Source organism: Alexandromys fortis, unplaced genomic scaffold, assembly GCF_014885135.2.
Source record: "Alexandromys fortis isolate MF-2015 unplaced genomic scaffold, M_Fortis_MF-2015_v1.1 scaffold_159, whole genome shotgun sequence".
Classification (NCBI taxonomy): Eukaryota; Metazoa; Chordata; class Mammalia; order Rodentia; family Cricetidae; genus Alexandromys; species Alexandromys fortis.
In genome coordinates this window covers 1,505,392-1,526,023 of record NW_026068031.1, presented here as the reverse complement: position 1 = coordinate 1,526,023, position 20,632 = coordinate 1,505,392, and positions in this window count along the sequence as shown.

The following is a 20,632-nucleotide window of genomic DNA, read 5'->3' as shown; positions in this document are numbered from 1 at the left end:
TGGAAACAATCAAAAAGAATATAAGCAAATTAGGTTTTCCAAAGCCCCAGTCACTTTAATGCCAGCCTCTGAGAGGCAGAGGCAGGTGGATCTCTGTGAGTTCAAAGCCAGGCTGGTCTACAGAGGGAGTTCTTGGCTACCCAGGGTTACTCAGTGAGATATGTATTTTCCTTTTTTAAATTGTTTCCCTAAGTGTCTTTTTTCTCCATGCTATGCAACCCTGGTTTCTTCAGGGACTCGTCACAGAAATGTTTTGGCAAGTTCAAGCCATAGCAGAACTAAGATGAGATCATTAAGCCTGTCAATTATCAGTTCACTGGTGAATTTCCACGGGAGTGGGTAATTTAGGAGTCTGGAATGGATGGAGTCTGGACTGTCAGTGTTTGTACCTGGGAGATGGCGGCGGCACAGAGCTGAGTAAAACCAGATATAATTTGTCACATCTCAAGCTCTCTCGACACCCTGCTAAATACCAGAGTAACCTTTAACGAAGGCAGAGACCATCAATTAAATAAACAGATCCCTTGATGGAGAAGAGGAAGAAGAAGAATGTAAACACAGGCACAGTCTCATAACGCAGTGCTGGTAAATTGGCTTTATTCTCTTGGCGGGCTGTTTCCCATCCACAGTGAGGAGAAAGGAGAACGATCCATCATGGTGGTGTGAAGGCCTGTGCAGGACTCGCCAAATACCAACCCAGCCTGCAGAAATAGGCGTGGCATCCCTCCGAGGAAAACTAAAAGTCATTCTTTTTTTCTACCAAGCGGTTGCATTTGTGTCTGCTTGGAGATGATTTAGACTCCTCCTTTAGAGATGCAGGGGGATGGATTAGATGACCTTTGGACAGGTGATCAGCCAGGATACAGAGGTTATAATTTATACCTGTAGGTTCTCACTCATGATTAAACTCTGCGCACAGGTTGTTTAATACAGATAGGGAAAAAAATAGCATGGTGTATTTAGTTCCTGTAACCTCAGGACGTGTATGACATATTCAGCAGAATCGGGCCAGGGATTAATATTGCTAAGGTCAAGGTGGTCATTTTTGGCACAGAGGGGATAATCTTTCATATGGGTTCACCATTCTTCCATATCTTGGTTCATCTATAACGGACTGGCAGAGAGAGATGGTTATTAGAAAATAAAATGCACTTGGAAGTCTCCCATGAATCATTTATGGAAGGTACCATGCTGGGCAAAGCCTCTGAAAATATGGCTGTCAAGGGCAATGCAGATGCTGTTTCTGTTTGAGTCTCAAGCATGACTATTGACGGCAGGAAGGGGCTGGAACACACTGAAAGGCGCAAGTGGGAAGAGTCCACCAAGGTAGCCTTCGGAAAAAGCCACGGGATGGTACCTGTTCTGTGGGGTACCTGACCCAACAAGAGAGCCTGCCTTCTACACAAAATTATTCTGGCTCCACACCCATACTCCTTCCATGATCAGAGGAGGAGGGATTGACCCGGGAGGCAATTCAGTTAGCCTGAGGTTTGGCAATTGGCTTTTAGGATTGGGAGCAGCTCAGGTGCAGGAAGAAGGGATTTTCTCTCGGCACAGTCGGTGAACGGTGGTGTGATGGGATTGAGGCTTTGGGGACACCAGCAAGAAGGTTTTAAATCCCCTCTCTGCCCACACCCAGAGTATCAGAGCCAGGACAGTCAAAATGTAGGGGCCTTGGAAGGCCTTCAAATGACGAAATTAGAACATTCTAAATTAACACATCAAGACCGTCTGGAAGGCCTGAGGGGAAGCTATGTGTTAACTATGGTGCTGGATGTCACAGGTTGGAGGCCACTGAGTGAAACAGCATTGTTCTTGAGGATGAGGATCCCGAGTCCAGAACCTGCTTTTGTTCAGCAAGAGGCTGGGAGCAGTACTCTTTTGTGTGAGAGCTGGGTTAGGACTTGGCTTCCTAGCATGCCATCCAGCTCTACTGGCTTTAGCTGGCTACCCTTGGTAGAACCATTAGCCACCCCACCCCAACCACCACACACATGCACACAGTACCTTGACCATTAGACTTGCTATCTAAATCTTCAATAATCTGGAGAGGCAGCCTTCTCAGACAGGAGGATGGTCTCCACAAACCATACTGACCAAAGCCTCTCTACTGTGATCTGTACCCTCTGTAAATGAGGATAAAAGTATTCCTTTATACAGTAGTGGCAACAGTCAAGTGAGAGGAAATCTGTAGGAGTTATTGGCACACAGAAGGGGTCAGCCAAACATTAATTTCATTCTTTCCTTCTCTCCTTCCCAAGACCACAATTCTGCCTTTAATGCATTCTTTTGGCATTTTTTGAGGGAGCTGGTAGAACCTTTTGGAATACTTGTTTTAGTACTGCAGAATATCTAGGCCCTATGATATTGGCTGTTCATCTGATCTTATGCCTTTCTTTGTTTGCTCTTCTGAGTTTTTTTTTTTAATGTTTATTGAGCTCTACATTTTTCCCTGCCTCTCCCCTCCCCTCTTCAATCCTCCCCCAAGGTCCCCATGCTCCCGATTTACTAAGGAGATTTTGTCTTTTTCTACTTTCTACCTCCCATGTAGATTAGATCTATGTAAGTCTCTCTTAGTGTCCTCATTGTTGTCTTAAGTTCTCTGGGATTGTGGTTTGTAGAATGGCTTTCTTTGCTTTATGTTTAAAAACCACCTATGAGTAGGTACATGTGATAATTGTCTTTCTGTGTCTGGGTTACCTTACTCAAAATAATGTTTTCTAGCTCCATCTGTTTCTCTGCAAAATTCAAGATGTCATTATATTTTTCTGCTGTGTAGTACTCCATTGTGTAAATGTACCACATTTTCCTTATCCATTTTTCGGTAGAGGGGAATTTAGATTGTTTCCAGGTTCTGGCTATGACAAACAATGCTGCTATGAACATAGTTGAGCACATGTCCTTGTGGCACGATTGAGCATCCTTTGGGTTAGGGTTAGGGTTAGGGTTATCTCAGAGTTGTTTTGATTTGCATTTCTCTGATGACTAAGGATGTCAAACATTTTCTTAAGTGTCTTTCAGCCATTTTAGAATCTTCTTTTGAGAGTTCTCTGTTTAGGTCTGTACTCCATTTTTTTTATTGGATTATGTGTTCTTTTGTTGTCCAATTTCTTGAGTTCTTTGTATATTTTGGAGATCAGACCTCTGTCTGATGTGGGGTTAGTGAAGATCTTTTCCCATTCTGTAGGCTGTTGTTTTGTCTTGTTGACTGGGTCCTTTGGTTTATAGAAGCTTTTCAGTTTCAGGAGGTCCCATTTATTAATTGTTTCTCCCAGTGTCTGTGCTGCTGGGGTTGTATTTAGGAAGTGGTCTCCTATGCCAATGCATTCAAGTGTACTTCCCACTTTTCTCTTCGATAAGGTTCAGTGTGGCTGGCTTTATGTTGAGGTCTTTGATCTATTTGGATTTGAGTTTTATGCATGGTGATAGATATGGGTCTATTTTCATTCTTCTATATGTTGATATTCAGTTATGCCAGCACCACTTGGTAAATATGCTTTCTTTTTTCCATTTGATATTTTTTTTGCTTCCTTGTCAAAGATCAGGTATTCGAAGATGAGTGGATTGCTATCCGGTTCTTCTATTCAGTTCCATTGGTCCTCCTGTCTGTTCCTATGCGAATACCAGGCTGCTTTCAGTACTGTGGCTCTGTAGTAGAGTTTGAAGTCAGGGATTGTGATGCCTCCAGAAGTTCTTTTATTGTACAGGATTGTTTTGGCTATCCTGGGTTTTTTGCTTTTTCATATGAAGTTGAGTACTGTTCTTTTGAGGTCTGCTTTTCTGTGTTCTTGAGGCTTCTGTCTCTGTAGTCTCATGGCCTGTGCCTTTGAACACTTCATTGGCCAAGCTATCACCTCATATAATGGGTAGAATTGGTACAGCTATGGGGAATGGAGTGCTCCGGAATTTTGCAAAGTGCAGTGGATTCCATAACAGAGGGGATGATATGAACTTTGAACAATGAATGAAGACTCCTGAGCTATGATTATAATGCAATGTCATTTTCGCCTCCATGTACTTCCGTATTTATGGAGAAAAGTCCTCCTGGATTGTAATAAGTCCATGCAGTTCCATGACTTTTTGCTCATTCTTAGGTCATTGAAACTTCTGCAGTGAATTTAAGGCACCAATACTGTTTCAGATCCAGATACTAGAATGTTTGTGTCCATACAATTGCAACAATCACCCAATATAACATCTAGAGCCACTGCAGGTAGATAGCCTATGAGAGTGAGGGGATGGGTCAATAGGATTCATCTTCCATTTTAAATTTAATTAAACTTATTTGTGTGCCTATGTGTTTGCGTGCGTGTGTGCGTATGTGTTTGTACGTGCAGGGCATGGTGCTCCTGAGGAGGTTAGTGGACAACTTCAGTTCTAGCATGTGGATTTCAGGGATTGAAACCCTGCCAGCAAGCACTCTTGGCCCAGTTTCTTCTTTCTTGATCAGTTGTCCTTCTGTAGCTCTTGGTCAGAATTGGAAGCCGTTTGGAGTTGTAGCAAGCAGGGAGGGGATGAGAGCTCACGGAATGGAGAAATGTGTAATAAACTACAATAGACAAATATAGCCTCTGGGCCGCGGTGCATTCTCCTGGGCATGGTAAAGGTCTCATTTTCCTCATTGCTGTGTAAGGTCAACTCAAGGAAGAAAGATTTTTTTTTGGCTCATGGTTTGAAGGCACAATCCATCATGGTGGAGAAGGCAGGGTTGTTGGCACATGAGGTGGCTGGTCCCGTTGTATCCACAATCCAGAAGCAGGGAGAGATGAGCACTGATATTCAGCTCGCTATCTTCCTTGGAATTCTGTCTGGCTTCCTGGCCTATGGGATGGCATCATACCTATGGGATGGTGTCAGCCACAGTCAGGGTGGGTCCTCCCTCATCATATCCTCACAAGCACACCCAGAGGCAGGTAGCCTAGGTGCTTTTATAACCAGTCAGGTTGACAGTGGAAATTAGCCCCCAGCCCCTCCTCTGCCTTGCCCTGCGTGACTCTCTTGCCCAGGCCACCACTCCTTGGTCACAGTCACATATTCATACTGCTTCCCCAGCTCATGGGAACCACTTCAGCTCTTCTGCTGAGGATTGCTCACCCCTGAGGTGAACCTTTCTATCAGAAGCCACGATAGCTGCCTCCTCTCCCTCGCAAACCAGCTTGGTGAGAATTTGTAGATCAGTTCCAAGGTTGAAGAAACATCTCCCTCTTTCCTTGGTAGGAGCAGCCAGTCTCTCTCTCTCTCTCTCTCTCTCTCTCTCTCTCTCTCTCTCTCTCTCTCTCTCTCCATTTTATATTTCCAGGCTGGAATCAGGCACTATGTGTCCCTCATCACTGGGGACATATGCCAAGTTTTGAGCAGTATTCCCGAAATCCCTTTTGCTGATTTGAGAGGAGAAACAGGCTCCTCCAATCCATCTCCCTGACCCCAGAAAGCAGCAAGGCTCATGATGCACCCATATTTCTTTTCTAAACATATCTTCCTAAATCTTTGATTTCTAAGGGTCGGATTGCTTTATGCTCATGAGAAGGATCTGGGTGAGAACTTGAGTTCAGAAAGAAATTCTCGTGTTTTTTTTTTCCTTGAAAGTTTATAGGTAATTCTGGAATGTCCTATCTACTGTGTCATGGTGGCTCATCTCATTATAGCGTTCACATTGATCCTGATGTGACTGCGGATGGCAAGAAGGTCCACGAAGCCAAATTCTATGCTTGACAGGGACCAGGGCACCTGCGTCTGGACCATTCATTCCTTGTGGTAGATGGTCCTGTGGGAACCAGCAAATCTGGCTTGGGACAATCAGAAATTCCTGTGGCTTCTCCCTTGGCTTGCCAGCTGATGATGGAGAGATGGATTGCCTAAGTTAGAGAAAAAAGTGGTGAGTTCTTAGCCTTCGTGGGAGAACATTTTCAGAGAGCTCAGGACGCTTCTTTCTTCCCTTGCTGTCCTTGCTTGTCAATAAGGCTGACTCTCCTAGAGTTAAATGTAGTCGAATGACAAGGAATCTCAGGTGTTGGTTACTGTTCATTCTCAGCTTGGATATTTTTGAGGTCTCTCATCCTGGCACTGGGGAGAGGAACAAGCTTACAGAGTCTCCCTTGATGTCAGTATGACTGAAGGGGAGTAGGCATTGAGGAGCTAGAAGGAAAAGCAGGCGTAGAGAGGGGAGGTTAGCCACCAGCGTCTGACCAGGCAGGGTAGAGCTGGCTGGGAAGGCTGTCCAATGTCTTCAAAACGGATGAGTCCATTTGATGTGGCTCTGGGAGTGCTGTCCAGCTGTTTTTGTGTGTGGGTGTTGAGTCTCTCCTCTGAACTTGGCTGCTACTCCGCAAGGTCAAAGTCTACCTGCATCCTCCACTTCTACCACCTACACTGAGTCTCGTGCAGGTCACTGGCCACAGTAGGGGCTTGGTTAATACTGATTGAGTGGCTGAAGCCGAGGGAGCTCAATTAGAAGCAATTGCTAACAAACCTCATTACATTCAGTTCTGCTAAAGCCACAAGTGTTCACCAAGGGCTTTCTAGGTGTCTGGCACCACACAGAGCCATTACCTAATTATTTTGATCTGAAGCCAATGGAGAGCTCAAAATTAATTCTTCAGCCAAACCTGCTTTAATGCAGGGTTATTATGGGGGAAATTATTGGAAAAGGGTAAAGATAAGATGGAAAAAACACAAAAGCACCCACAGTCCTATTGTCCATATTTTCTTAAATCTCTTCCAAGCACATCTATAATTGAATATACAACTGAATAATTTTGTTTCATTCATTTCATTTCTCATATTTAAAATCTGATCTACAATATTGTTTTGATTCTTTATATAACACGTCCCATCTTCATAAATATAATACATACTCATTGTAGGAAATATGAAAATAGCAGAGTGTAAATAAGTAGCTAAATGACATCATAAAACTTCTTCTAAGATTCAGTTGCTAACTTTTATTTCCTTCAAGTCTTTTTTCTGTGAATTTGTATGAGGTTTACAATACTGACAACCATCTGCTATGCATCAAATATTTGAATATTACTATTATTTTAATGTGTGTTACTTTTGTTTACACTGTAGAACATTTGTTTAATGATGTAAATCTGTGTTGCTTTTACTCACGCTGCATTTATTTAACTCTGTGAAGCTGTGGCACTGTGCCTGTCTAAAACACCTGATGATCTAAGAAAGAGCTGAACAGCCAATAGCAAGGCAGGAGAAAGGATAGGTGGGGCTGGCAGGCAGAGAGGATAAATAGAAGGAGAACGCTGGAAGGAGGAGCAAGAGAGAACAAGGAGAGAGGGATGTCGGAAGTCAGTCACCCAGCTACACGGTAAGTTGTAGAGAAAGAAGTAAAGAAAAATATACAGAAATAGAGAAAGATAAAGGCCTAGAGGTGAAAGAAGTTAAGAAAAGCTAGAAGCATGGTAAGCTAAGGCCAGGTGTTTATAAGAAAGAATAAGACTCCGTGTGTGATTTATTTGGGAGCTGGGTAGTGAGCCTCTGCCCAGAGCAAAAGAGTAAAACAACCAACTACAATTATTTTTAAAGATTTACTTATTTGTTTGTGTATGCATGATATGAGTACAGGTGCCCTAGAAGATCAAAATAGAGCATCGCATCCCTTGGAGCTGGAGTGGTTGTGAGCCACCTGATGTAGATGATGGGCACTTGGCTTAGGTTCTACAAGAGCACCAAGTACTCTTAACCACAGAGCGACCTTTCCAGCTCCCAACAAATGTCTTAAATGTGATTTTACTTTTAGCGACATAATATTCTGTTTGTTCAAATGGTTGACAACAATGCCAAGCACAGAAGGGCCCATGATGAAGATGATGACTGTCCCCTGCCCACCCCTGTCTGTCTCCAGTCCCAATACTCAGCGACAGCCACTTTTAGCACTTCTGATGTTTTCCTGCAGTAAGGCTAGGGAAGTCTATATCTCCAGATGAGTCCGTGACCATTTCCCGCTTGTTGGTATTTGATATTATCTGCCATGCTTCCTGCTTTGATGGGGAGGCTCCCCCATCCCTCCCTCTCCATGGTTCCAATTCACCCCTTAGCTGGTTTGGTGAAAGCACCACACTTTAGACTTGTTTCAACTACTTTCTACAGTCATTTTGACTCTATACAGAGGATATCCACACCTGCACATCTTTCTTATCCTCTCCGCGCCCCTCCCCCCAACCAACTTCAGCCAGCGTCACTTTAAGTCTCTGTAACAGCTGAGCTCTCCACGCTCACATGGGTTCATCTGGAAGGTTAACAAGGAGTGGACGGCACCTGTGTCCTTGGCTCTGCTGGTCTCCCAAGGACACTGGTGCCGTCTCAATTGCTCTGTTTTGAGTTTCCAAACTCTTCTTTTGCTTTACCAAAATTCCTGTTTCTCTTTACCTTTTCCATCCAATCACGCATGAGAAGTTTAAAAAAGCATTTCCCAAAGACCTCCCCTTTCTTCCAGGGCCTTCTTAGTCTGAAAGGTTTGGTTCCCTTCTTCCGGGATTCTACTGTGTCTTGTTTTGATTTCCGTTGGTTACAGCACATCAAGTGCTTTCCAACAGCCTGGTGTGGAAGGATAAACATCTTGAGTGCTGGCATATTCCACCACTTGATCAGTTCTCTCGTTGCTTATGGAATTCTCAGTTTAGGGAATTTATTCTCCGCATTGATGTCGTAATCACCAACATTACTTATGAGAAACCAGTGATCAATCTGCTTTTCCTTCATTCGTAGAGAGCTTAATTTAGACCCACTGGAAATGTCTAGAATTTTATCCTTTATATATAGTATTCTGAAATTCTACAATAAGACGCCAAGCACAGGTCCAGGTTTGCCCTGACCACCCCACCCCCAGTCATTGTACTAGTCATTTATAGGGGTTTTTATTTTGCCGGTTCATGGAAACTTTTCATGTATTATCTCTGTGATAATTTCATATCATAGAGGAATTATGAGAATGGACTCTTCTTCCTATTTTTATTTTTGTGTATGTGTGTCTGTGTATGCACACATGGATGTCCACTGAGGCCAGAGGAGAGCGTCAGATCATCTGGTGGTTGTAAGCAGACCTGTGTGGGTTCCCCAGGAACCGAACTCTGGTCCTTTGAAAGAGCAGCCCGTCTTCTAAACTGCTGAGTCATCTTTGCAGCCTGTAGTTCTGTTTTCAAAAAACCAACAGCTTAACGCTTGCCTTCTCACAAAAATCTGATTTTTTTTTCCTTTGGATACATTTCTAGAAGTAAAATATAAGATCAAAGGGTACAGAACATCGCCGGCTTTGGATACTGCCGCCCAGCTGCTTCCCGGTAAGTTTGTACTATTTTTAAATGTCACAATCAACAGGCAAAACCTCTTCTTTGTTATACTATTGCTAGCTTCGGACAGTGTTCGTATTTTTTTTTAATGTTTCTTTAATGGGCGGGGATGGTGGTTGCTTTTAAACTGCATTTCATAAATTATTACTGCACTTGGACAGCCTTCCAAGTGTTTTTCCCCCTTTTCTTTTTCTTCGAATTGTTTATGTCCCTTGTCCCGAATGGGTTTCTGTTATATGTCCACAAGCTCAGCAGAGGCGTTGTAGTTGTGGCAGGTTTGGAAGTGTTTGGCATTGGAACTTCTAGAAGGGTGCCTCTTAGGGGTTCACAGATGGGAATTCTGACCAACTTATGGGGTCCCGGGTAGCATCTTAACATTGGCATCCAGATACCCTCCTGTGATCAGTATTCCTGGGGGTCCCCAAAGACAGTTAAGCCCGAGGTCACAGACAGAGCTCTAGTTGGGTGCTCTCCCAACTAGATGTCCTGGAGGCATCCCACTAGACACCTGATTGGGAACTGCTGTCTCTGGTTGGTCAAAGGTGTCACTCTTCCTTGTATCTTTGTCCTTATCATACATAGTTCTCAATTCCCTTTTGCAGTGTCTGGTACATTACACCGTTTCTGTGTTCAAGGACCTTTCTGTGTCATAGAGAATGGCGGAGGCACTAGGCCATTATGAAGGAACTAAGTCTAAGGTTTCCCAGATAAACCCACCAGATGTGACTGGTCATATTGCATTGAGCCCTAAAGCTCAGACTGGCTGGAGAAGGGGGCCCTTTGATGAAAGAGTCACATGTCCGAAGAACTGGTCATGGAAAAGAGTTAAGCAGAGTCTAGAGGTGGCCATGGGGACACAGGCATCATAATGGGCCAGTCGCGAAGGATCTGGATGCTGTGATCTGAAATTTAGATTTCGTCAGAAGGTGGATTACAGTTGTCTTCTGCACACAGCCACTGAAGACTCTTAACCATGGGTTTATGTTGGGCACCAGAAAAGTAATTCTTTTAGGGATTGTAGAGGAGGCCAAGGCCTGTATGTTAAAACCTTGTTCAGATGCACACAACCTGCACATAACCTTCTGATATAACTCTGGCACCGGAGCTTAGGAGTCTTAATTTTTCCTAGAGTCACCAAAGCAAAGAATTATGATAAAACAATTTTGCAGCCCCTAACATACAAAAAAGGAAAGTATATGGGAAAAAATTGTTAAAACAGCTCTGTGTCTAGGGAAGCAATGTACATTCAAATCATTCAGATAAGGGCTGGCTTCATCACTCTAGAGCAGCAGGGCTGAGTCCTGAACAGGTAAGGTGAAAGGACCAGTGGAAGAGAGATGCAATGGCTGGATGCTTAGGACTCGGCCTTCATGGGATGCGGAACTCAAGACAAAGGCAGGGGGAGGGGGGGAGAACGTTTGAATGGATGTGTTCTGCCACCCCTCAATACTGAAGGGACTCACTCCCCAGTGTCTTGGAGAATTACCCTTGCCTAGAGATAGCTATCTTGTCCAAGTCCATCTGGCTGCCCTAGACAGGCTGTATCCAATGACTGGTCAATATCTGAGTATGACAGCCATATATTAGGTCCCCCCCCCCCACTCCAACTCAGAGTAACTCTGAAGGGCTTGCCTGCTCTGGAGCTCAAGGTGTGGCTGACTGAGGCCTAATCAAGGCTTGGTTTCCTCCTTAGTCCAAACTTCCCTTTCTTTTCCCTTTCTCAGGTGTGTAAGTGGGTCTTCAAGGGAACCTCTCCCATGGCCCCCTCATCCCAGAGTGTCCCCCAGAGAACTCAGGCCTCCAAGTGCCAGTTTCCAGGCCTGTGAGCAGCACAAGTGATTGTGCCACACCTTCACATACGAAACACGGATGGAGTGGATAGGGAGGGAGATCGTAACCGGAAATACTGAGGTTGAGCATCTTGAGACTTTAGAGAATTGAGACTAAAGCTCAAAAGAAATGTGTAAAAGAATGAGGACATGAAATGCTGCCTTCAGGCTGCTGTGCTCATGAACTCATAGTGGCTACGGCTACCTGCACAACATCCCTAAACAATCCAGCCAGTCAACATTCTGCATGGATGGGTGAGGGGCTCATGAGGCCCCGCTCCTAGAGGAGGAAATAATGGCAGCCGACGATGGCTAGGGATGGGATGGGATGTTTTGTTTTTCCTTGGGGTATGTGGCTGCTGGTAGGCTGCTCATGCTAAGGTGGTTGACACTCTACCCATGTGTATGGAGGCAGCGCCAAGTGAATTCACTGAGTTTTTTTTTTTTTTTTTAAATATGACAGGCAGATGGGAGGAGGATGTATTGAGGCGGGATCCAGGAGAATTTGGGACGGGGGTAAGGGATGGATTTGATCAAGATACATTGTATACATATGTGAAGGTGAAAGAATAAATAAAAATATTATAAAAAAAGAAATGAGTAGATTAAGTCACTAGTGTTCTAGGGTTGGTTGGGAATCATGAATTGTCCCAGTAGGAGGATTAGTCCATGTTTCTTGAAAATAAAAGGAGCCACGATTCTTGGGTTTCTTTGAGTTTTGGAAGTCTGACTTCCCCTTTAGCTCCTGACTGTCTCCTGGATACACTGGGTTGTCTGGGCCTCTATCCTTCCTTCCCTACACTCCTAACCTGGCCATGTTCCCACCCTGCGATCCAGGCATGCTTCAATCTCTCCCCTGCCTGCTTCATTCCCAACCTTGGATAGACTCCACCATCTCTGGGGTTCAGTGAGAAGCCTAGCCCTAGTGCAAATCACTCGTGCGCCCCACTGGTAAATACTGTGAGCTAGTCACCGTCAGTCCCCACCTTCCCTAGGCTCTCTTAGGCACAAGTGGTGATGTCTTCACATGGTTGCAGAGTTCTGTCCTGCTGGCTATGACTTTACACATGTAGAACTGCACGTTGTCAGGATGCTGCTCTTCTGGTTATCCTTGTGCACCAACCTGTCTCTGTCCTGTGGTCCTTGGCAGTCGCTTTTCTCCCGGTCCTCCACCGATGGCGGGTTTGTTGTTCCCATTCAGTTTATCACTGCGTTTCAAATTTCAGCTTTTCAGAGACAACTCCTTTGATCTGGCCAGAGTAGTCCTCCTGTGCATCTTGATTACATCATCCATTTTACCTTCACTGCATAAGCGTTTGTCTCTCTGATAGCTCGTATTTGTCTCTCCGTCTTCCTTCAGCTGGAATGGTAGGGCCCAAAAGGAGGATTTTGTGAACATTATTCACCCTTTGGTCTCTAGCACCCAGTATGGTGCCTCATACATGTTGGGAGTTCAATGAACCCCAAAAAACTAAGAGAATCTGCTGTTTGGCTTCTGTGGACTTTTATCATATTGAATTTGTTATATTAAACACCTCTAGCTACTGCAGCAACTGGAAGTAAGCCTGAAGTCCTTGTATCCTCTCTCTGAGTTTCCTGTATGTTGTGCAGCAAAGCCTGCCTGAAATATCGTGTGCGTGACGAGAACCCAGGCACATTGCCTGCCACCTTGGCTCCCAGTTCACTTCACCTTTTGGATGGTGATTCTTTCGCATTTTGTTTTCGTCTGCCCATTGGCTTAATTGGCAGTGATTAGCAGAGGGCGATCCACACACGTGAAATACCTGCTTCCCACCCGTGTCCCTCATGAGTCGTCCTCGCTGGACTCTGAACAGGAAGCTTGAGGGTATCCTTCATGGCTGAGTGGGCTTTTCAACTTTTCTCCAGGAGTCAGTTCCAAACTGGCACCATATGGGTGGCCACCTGTGTGTCACTTTGCCAGCGCTACATCAAGCACACCTGCCAACTTGTGAAAGAGACCAGGGGAGGACTGAGAGTGTCCAGGAGGATTGGCAGAAAAATTGGCCCAAGAAGAAAGCTAAGCCAGGGGGAAGTACTTTTCGTTTTATGAGTTGGGTTGCAATTTAAATGGCCTCTCTCCACTTTTTCATGAAATCTTCAACTATCAGCTCTTGTATCATCTCCATTGATCCACTGTGGAGAACATGGACAAATACATCAAAGGCTATTTGACCTCTATCCAGTGATTAAAAAAAAAAAAAAAAACTGGTACCACAGTGATCAGCCAGAGTTCTCCAGAGAAACACAGAACCAATAGGATGATTAGTTGATGGATGGATGGATAGTTGGATGGATGGATGGATGGATAGATAGACAGATAGACGAGATGGAATATTAGCTTGTTGGTGCACTATGAAAGCTTAGTCCTTGATATGCCGCCGAACACTGAAGAACCAGGGAAGCTACGGTAGTATGGCAGAGCCAAGCCTGGTTGCTCAAGAACAAATGGAGTTGATGGTGTGAGTCTCAGTCAAAAGCTGAAAGCCCAAGGATGCTGGGAGCTGCTGGTCTAAGTCCCAGAGTACAAAGGCGTGAGAACATAGAGCTCAGATATTCAAGGACAGGAGAAGGGCATGCCAGCTCAAGGAGAGAGAGGATGGGTTTGCTTTTCCTTTGCCCTTTGCACCTATCTGGGCCTTCAGCTGATTGGCCATTGTCCGCTCACATTAGATGCATTTGGACTTTTCTTAAATGAGTCCATTGATACAAACGCCAGTCTCCTTAGGAAGCAATCGCACAGACTTGTCCAGGGATAAAGCTTTCCCAGCTAACTGGGCATCTATCTAATGTAGTCAAGTTGACACCTAAAATTAGTCATCATAAGGCGGAAAGGAAGGGCACAGGTGGGGACTGTGATTATAGTGTTAATTATTGCTGTAGATCCAAGAAACAGTTCACTACCTAGTTTGGTGGTTTTACATGCTGTACCCAGTTGTGTTCTTTGGATAAGTGCTGAGACTTCTAGACCCAAGAGTCAGCATATCTGATTGGATGGCTCTAGGTGGAATTCATCAGCCAAAATTGTAGGTGGAACTCTGGGCTAAAGGTATTCCATTTGAAGATATTTCTCGGTTTTGTTTACGTGGTTTTGCCATCAATGTCACATGTGTAGTCCCTCAGGCTCACCCCAAGCTGTTGGTCCATGAGGCCATTTACAGCCTTCGTTATTTTATTTGGTTTTTCATGAATTCAACTGCTTGATACTTTTGCAGTGCTCACTGTTCTGCCATAGTAAGACCAGTGGATGAAGGTGACCACACTATCCTTGAGGTGGCGGGGTCCACAGAGAGGAAGGGAGATACAAATGCACAGATGACCTATTGTAAGAGCTCACTAAAGGGAGCTTTTATTCCAAGCATAGGGAAGAGAGGAATTAGAAAATATTCCTGAAGACTGAGGCTTCTGAGCCAAGTTCTGGCAGAAGAGCAGGATTTATCTGATAGAAGCATGGCAAGTGTTCCTAGCAAAGGCGACCAGTGAAAGGACTCCTGGGACACAGTGCATCAGAGGGTACATTTGGAACTAGCCTGGGGACAGAAAAGAGCTGGGAAGAATTGACCAGAGTCCTAGCAGGAGAAGACTTGAAATTTTGGAAAGAGGGCAGTGGCTGCAGAGTGAGTGACCAGTGGGTTGAAGAGAGGAAGACTGTATAGATGGTCTTGTGGTCTTATTGGTAGAAGTCAGACAAAGGCCAGGTGCGGGGAGGAAGGAGAAAGAAGTTGAGAGTAAAGACATATAAAAGGAATTGTCAGCTGATCTGAGATAAAAAGCATTTTGAACATCATGGGAAATGGATGTGGTGCCAAGAACTGAGATAGAGACTCCCGTGAAGAAGTCGGTGAGAATGTGCCTGTATCCTTCTGTAGTTTGCGAAGAAGGTTTGGGTTCACCAAGTGCCACCCCTCTCTCCTTAAGAGCCTGTCCAAAGAAATAAGACTCCCTTTGAACTACCTAGGGAAACCTGAAGGGAACAAGATGCCCTTCCAGGCATGCATTGGACCTTGGGCACTGTCCACTTAGGGCAGACTGAAGTCACCTGCCTGCAAGGAAGTAGCCACATGTCACTCTGCTACTTGTAGACTCTGAGAAGGGGGCTCAATGGCCCACACCTACTTATACCAGGCAGGAGGAATGGACTGAGGGTCTGACTTTGCCCAGCAAGCCTTATTCTCTTTAGGGAAGGAGTAGTGGATGGCCTGACTGTGTTCTCTGGGTATTTGGGCCCCATCCTGGCCAGGTAGGAAGCTGAAGAGCTACTTGAAAGAGATCATATGCATAGATTATACCAACACCGGCTCTACTTTCTCTGAAAAGCAATTTCAAAGCCACTTCATTCTCCACCTGCATTTGGCTAATAGCCTGATTACAGCCACGCTAATAACCTTCAAACACTCTCAGGAGCAGCCTTGGCTCTGAAAGCCACTGCCTCCCTTCCTCCTTGTCCTATTTCGTGCTTCCCCAGGAAGGCAACGACAACAGCTGTGCATTCCTCCCGGGCCTGAGCTACTGCGAGGAGAGGCAGATGGCTGTGGGCTCATTCCTGAAGTGCCCTTCTGGGGACCATCAGCCCCAGCTCCCAGGCTGACATCCCACTCAGGGCTACAGGTCAGAGCATAAACAGTTCTTATGAATATGGATGCCGAGGATGGCGGCTGATTGCTTTCGGTCTGCAGGGCAAAGTTACCATCCTGAGTGGGTATGATATTTTGAAGGTCAGAATCAAGGGTGGTCTTCTGAGCCATGAGAAAGGCCATTTTGAGATTTAGGATCCCGTCGCCATCAGGAGAAGTAGCACAGGGAAGCATTTGTCACGCTGTCCCTTTGTTCAGCTCTGCCATGTGCCTCGGCAGCTTCTAGTTAGGCTGGGTGGTTAGAAGCTTCTGGAGGATTTTTTGCAGCGATGAGTAGGAAAACATCTTCCACTCCAAGGGGCGCACTGTCCTAATTCATGACATGGCTGACAATGGTCCCCTTGCCTTTCTTGTCTAGATCCCACCCAGTCTCCTTCATGAACCTTCCCTGGTGGCTCCAGACCATATTTATGTGGCGTCTAGTGTCTGAAGAGCTCTGCTTCTGTTTGTGACTTACAGAATCCAAATTCTATTCCTCCAAAGAGCTTTCATGTCCATTACTAGTTTCCTAGTCATTTGGTTTAGTGCCCAGAAGCCAGCATCCAGAGAACAAATCTCCATGGCATTCAGAGGGATGCTCTTACTACAGGTCATGATCCTATGGCTATGGGACTGTCTCATCCTGGGAGAGATGTCACTAAAGCCTGGTCCATTACAATAACTGCTCGGGGCCTGAAAAGATGGCTTAGTACATAAAGTGCCTCTCCATGCAAGCTTGAGGATGGACGTTTAAATCACCGGTGCCCATGTAAATGCTGGGTGAGCTTGGTAGCATGCCTGAAACCTCAGATGCAGAGGTGGAGACAAGGGGTCCCTAGGGCTAGTCAGACTAGCACAGTTGGCGGCCTCTGGGTTCGGTGAACACGGTGGAGAGCCACAAGGAAAACTCCTGACATTAGCTTCCCCCACCACACATACCTGTACACGTGCAAACATGGATACACACATGCTCACCATACCCACAGACGTATCCACAACGAGAAAAAACAAAAATGTCATGCCCAAGTCCCCTTTAGGGCCTCTGGGCAAATCAGGCTGGAGGTTTCCTCCCCCTTTCTCTTTCCTCACTCCTTAGAGCAGAAGAAGAAGGAGGATGCAGTCTGAGTCAGGTTCATTGTATAGATGCCTGGCTTCCTGGCCCGGTAGACAGGACTGAGCGCCGCATTCTGGCCTCATTTTGATGGTATTTTGTGATAGTGGCACATAGGGGACACTGAGAACAATGAAGAGGGGCAGTGATGACCAGTTTAGAGGTCCTAGTTGTTCCAGGATCTCTGTTTAGTTATCAGGAGCTTCCAGTTATTCCTTTGGTGATCACCCTGAGCTCAGTGATCAAGAGCCTAGTTAGGAAGAGCATAGGAGGTGCTTTGAACCTGGGAAGAGATGAAGGGATGGAAGGGGTTGATGGGGACGGTGGCAGGAACACAGACGGAAGCAGGTAGGCACACATAGCTTGGATTTTTCCTTAAGGAGCCTAGCTTGGTCTTCTCCAAGCTCCTGCACCACGCTTTTAACTTATGCCCCAAATGTCACGATGATCCCAATTCTATGGTTTTGCCTAAGTCAAGCCATTTCTCTTTCGTCACTGTTCGCTTGACAAATGATTACTTAGCCACTGAGCCTCAGTTCCAATGCTACCAGCCTGGAGTTCTCAACCCCAGGACCCCAGGATTTCAAATGCTTCGCAGCTCCTTTTACTCCCATCCTTTCCCTATGAAACTTGGTTCCTTTGTGCGTCTGCCTCTCTGTGAACTCCTGGAGGGCTTCGTTCACCTCTGCACTTTCAACAGTAGCCCCGTACCCAGCACTCTGTGGGTCCTGAACAGATGCTTTCAGAATTAAACAGAAGCTGAAGCAGCCACTGAGCTGTTTTGAGCAGGAACCGAGTCGACTTCACTGGTGCTAAAGGATTTTTGCCTAGAGACAGACGCTGTGGTGGATAAGTCAATGTCTGAACCTCAGCTAAGGCAGGTGAAGTAGGAAAGGGTGGGGCAGGAAAGGTTTGAGCGTGGAGACCGAAGGAGGGGCTTTAGGAACTGACTCTCAGGCCTTCGTGCTAGGAATCACTAAGGGAAACATCTTACAAGAAGGGAGATGATAAAAGTTCTCTGAAGCCAGGGAAGATACCATGAGCATTTCCTTTCTCCCATGAGTAAAACAAGGATCTTTCCGATGTGGGAAGTGGATCTCTAATGGCCGGAGCCAGGTAGATTGGTTGGTTGTGTTCTTGGTTGGAGAGAGAAGCAGATGAGCCAAGGCAGAGGGAAGGTTGGTTAATGTCAGTTGTCTACTGCAAGGAAGGGAGCATTTCAGTGGCCAAGGACTCTGTTCCCCAAAGGGAGGGCAGAAGCTGCTGTTCTGAACTAATCTCAGGTCATTCCTGCAGCATCTACACTTTGTCTTCCCTGGTGTCTCCCCTCTGATGGGTGTGGTGAAAAACGTGGTTGCTAAGAGCCGCGGTCCCCTATGTCGGTGGGACCCACGGCTCAGGTTAGAGCTCTGCCTATCTGGCCTCTCAGGTTGGAAAGCAGCACCTAAGGATGTGAGAAATGGCTTCCTAGGATGTGTGCTCTGCTGGACTTCTTCCAGACACAGGGAGGGGGAGGGGGAATGCAAACAGTGGAGAAAGGTTCGATCCGGTGGTACCTCTGAGGGAAATGTGGGTGACCCTAGGGGAACACTGGTTAGAGTCCATTCTCATCCTCAGTGACATCACCTCTGGACCCCACATTATTTCTCTGTATGACCCATCTGGCAGGCAGGCAGCCAGCCAGCCAGGACTTCTGGTGTCCTAGTTCCAACAGGTGCAGTGAACTCGTTCCTCCCTGTGCTTTTGATAATGTATATAGAGAAGCCAATCTGGCTTCTTTCACATTGGCCTCTTATGTTTCCTGGTGACATCTGAACAGTCACAGCTGGGGTTGTACTAAAGATGACTGCTTTTAGAGGCAGGGTAAGAAGTGGACAAGAACAATGATAGAAGTGGGAAGGATTAAGGAAGCAGCCCAAAGATGAGATCTATGAATTGTCAAAGATACGGGACTCTAGAATTCCGGCCATATTTAAACACATAGAACCATTTCTTCTTTGTAAGGTTTTGTTCTGTTTAGATTTTAGCCAGGCTACCCTAAGCAGTTCATATGTCAATATTTCAGTTTGTTTGCTCAGATGATTTTCTTCAAAATAATTTTTTTTTGAGAGAATATGTAGTCCTGGTTGTCCTGGAATTCACTGCGTAGACCTGACTGGCCTCAAACTTACCATCTTCCTACCTCTGCTTCCCAAGTGCTGGGATTCAAGGCATGCACCACTATGTCTAGTTTTTTAAAAGTATTTAATTTTTTTTTTATTTTATGTGATGACTGTTGGCGTACATGTATATATGTGTTGCAGTACATACAGAGGCCAGAAGAGGGCATCTGACCCTCTGGAAGGGGAGTTACAGGCTGTTATGGAGCCACCATTTATGTAGGTGCTGGGAATTGAACTCAGGTCCTCTGCAAGAGTAGCAAGTACTCTTAACCACTGAGTCACCTTTCCAAACCTTGAGATAATTCTTCATTTATAAATTTCACTTGACCATGAACATAGAATTCTGAGCAAAAGAAAATTATTGATAAGATTGTATCCCCCACAAAAGTTTGACATGATGGAGGTGGTTTGGTGCCATCACTACTGCCCAACAACATACCTGTTGTTTGGAACAGTCCTTCCTGGGGACCTCAGTGCAGACATTGCTGAAAATGACTGGAGTGGACGAAGTAGGGGCCCAGCCTCCTGTGCCGGGGATTCTTTCACATCCTCGCTACTTAGATGACATGGATGATTCCCTAACTAAAAGGGAGGCGTTCTGAGAACAGAGGTTAATACTGTCACTGCACCCACCTGTTCCCTCTGCCTGGAAAGCAGAAGGCATCCTAGCTAGGGCCCAGATTGAAGAGCCGGAGTAAATCGCTGTTACAGCCACTTCATCACCAACAACAAGATCACTAACACATCGGGTCCCTTCTTCTCAGATTGTGAAGGGCAGCAGGTTAGAGGCTCTGAGGGACCAAGAGAGGTTAGGTGGATTCAGTACTGTCCTGACAGACCTTAATTCAGTCTGTACCATGGAACTACGGCATAGAAAGAAATGTCTCTCATCTCTGTGCCTCAAACAGTATTGTAACGGATTCTCATTTTGTTGCTGCCCCCCCCCCCGTCAAAAAAAATAGTTCTGTTCCAAACAGCAAAATAGAACAAAAGGGCCGATGGCTTCTGGAGCCGGAAGCATTTTATGAGATTACAGCTGAGTCGAATCTGCCTGCTGCCAACAGCGCATTAAAGGAACGGCATTATTGTGTTGGAGACCTGGGTCCCTTTGCTCTAAACTGTCAGTGTTTGTTATCATTACAGACTAAAGGGCAATGTTATTGAGTGAGAACTCTACACACACCGCATGGGTGGGGGGAGCAGTAGAATCTTGTTTATTCTTGGGCACTCTGTAGGTGTGTATGGCTGGGGTTGGGGGGCATTCCCAAGTAGTACACCTATGTGGACCATACTCGTGTGGGCCAGCAGACATATCTAAGCTGGTCTTCTAAGACCTGGAGGACGTGTCCCAAATAGGGAACACAGATAGCCGAGTTTGCGCTCCCTTGGGGGGGGGGGAGTAAGGAGAACTCCTTAATTGTGTTCCTGGCGACTGAACTGGAGTACGAAGTGGTTCACCTTGAACTCCATGGAGGAGCTGGGGGGCTGCAAATCAAAGGCTCGCGATCCCCAGATCAGTCCACTAATGAGGCGGTTCTATGGGAGGCCCTTGAAGCGGGGATGACAGCCTCCACACGTCTTAGCTGTTCCCAGGGAG